The following is a 2,500-nucleotide window of genomic DNA, read 5'->3' as shown; positions in this document are numbered from 1 at the left end:
AAAGGCTGGGGGTGAAAACCTTGGCTCGGTGCCTGCATACAGTCCTGACTGCCATCTGGCAGTCTGGTTTCATTCCCCCTGACCTGCTGAGGGGGCGTGGTCATCCCTTTTCTGGGAAAGGGGGAAAAGGGGAAACATTGGGATTGTAGCAACTACCGTGGCATTACACTGCTCAAACATACCAGGCAAGGTTCTGCCCACATTCTTCTGAAAAAGAATCTACAACCACCTACTGTAGCATCAGAAACCGGAGCAGTCTGGATTTTTCTCCCAGCAAGTCCACAATAGACCGTATACTAGCGCTTCGAGTAATTGTGGAACGCCGTCGTGAGTTTGGTCGTGGGTTGCTTGCAACTTGGTGCATCGGGAATCGCTATGGGAGATCCTGAGACTCAGGGGAATTCCGACACAGATTATTGGCCAAATAGCAAGCCTTTATACTGGTACTGAAAGTGCTGTAAAGTGTGGTGGAGGTCTGTCGAACTTCTTCCCTGTTAATTCAGGGGTGAGGCAAGGCTGTGGCCTTGCACCAACACTTTTCAATACCTGTATGGGTGTATATGTATAGGCAGTATCAAGTTTCCGACCTTGACTTTGCCGATGATGTTTCTATCCTATCTGAGTCCCTTTGGGGTCACTGCTGGCGCTCTTGATGCATTTAGCAATGAGGCAAAGCCCCTAGGCTAGAGGTCTCCTGGACCAAGATTCAGGATTTAGGGGGCCTGTTAGGGGAACCCGTTCAGACAATCCATGCTTGTGGCGAGGATGTTGAAGTTACAGAGAGTTTTTCATACCTTGGAGCCCTAGTCCATATCTCTGGGTTCAGACCAAGAAGTCAATAGACGGATTGGTCTGGCAACAGGAGCCATGAACTCGATCAACAAGAGCATTTGGAGATGTCAGTACCTATGCAGAAGGACCAAGTTGCGTGTCTTCAAGGCCTTGATACTGTCAGTTTTGCTCTATAGAAGCGAAACCGGGCGCTATCCAGTGTCTCGGAGTCCGTCTTGATGCCGTTAGTAACAAGTCCTTCGCTGGATCATGGGGTACAGTTGGCAGGACCACTGTCCAACCGGCTTTTTACACCCTGAGACTGGCATGGGACCTGTTAAATTGCATAATCCGGGGTTGCCAACTCAGGCTATATGGGCACCTAACTCGTCTCCCTGTGGATGACCCTGCCCATTAGGTATCTATCTGCGAGACAACCCTGTGGGACGACTCAGGAGATCATGGCCTGGGCAGCTCGATGAGACCTGTCGCGAGGAATTTGAGATAGGCCGTGGGCCTGCCTGGAGACTCGTCTCGAGGGATCCTCGTGGCTGAAGGGGAAGGGTGGATTCGGCCATGCGCCCCCTTTCGGCGTTAGCCCTTTTTATGATGATGATGATGTGCGTAATATATATATATAATATATATATATATATATATATATATATATATATAATGTTGTATGTATATATATATATATAATTTTATATATAATATATATATTATTTATTCATTTATATTTATATTTATATATATATATTTATATATATGTATGTATGTATGTGTGTTTGTGTGTGTTTGTGTGTGTTTGTGTGTGTATGTATATATATATATATATATATATATATATATATATATATAATATATATATATATATGTGTGTGTGTGTGTGTGTGTGTGTGTGTGTGTGTGTGTGCGTGTGTGTGTTTGTGTGTGTGTGTGTGTGTGTGTGTGGGTGTGTGTGTGTGTGTGTGTGGTGTGTGTGTGTGTGTGTGCGCGTGTGTGTGTGCGTGTGTGTGTGTATTGTGTGTGTGTATTGTGTGTGTGTCTGTGTGTGTGTGTGAGTATAATGCAAGTATATATACATACATACATATAAAATGTGCATTATATATATATTATTATTATATATATATAATATATAATATATATATATATATATATTATATTGTATACAACATACAATATTATGTGTGTAATATATATATGTATATATATAATATATATATATAAAATTATATATACATATATATATATATATATATATATATATATATATATATATATATATTTTATACACACACACACACACACACACATACACATTGTAAAGGATCTTTTTTTTAAAATGGTTTTACTTCGTCTTTTAATTAATTACATAATTAATTATGCTCTCACTTTCATTAAATTTGGGGTATAAAAAGATGTTAACCATTACCATATATAATTTACAAATATCATCAATGAAAATATCCACGACCTAGGTGTCACGGGCTTGTTTAAGTTTTAACGCTGCTCCGATTAGCCTCGGAGGGTACGTGGGTAAAATTTCGTGGCGCCTGGCGTCAGCAAATCTATGTACTATACATAAAAAGACTGGAAATACAAGAAAAAGAATCAACTCCCGTGGCCAAGCTGACCTTGTGGATATGCAGGGCCCTTGCCTCAGGCTCATGTGGATCATGGTCTACCAGTGCCACCCACAAGTTTGTCATACTTCGAACTCCTG

The sequence above is a fragment of the Penaeus monodon genome, chromosome 43 (genome assembly GCF_015228065.2).
Source record: "Penaeus monodon isolate SGIC_2016 chromosome 43, NSTDA_Pmon_1, whole genome shotgun sequence".
NCBI lineage: Eukaryota > Metazoa > Arthropoda > Malacostraca > Decapoda > Penaeidae > Penaeus > Penaeus monodon.
The sequence above is the reverse complement of the archived record's forward strand: the minus strand, read 5'-3'. Positions refer to the sequence as shown.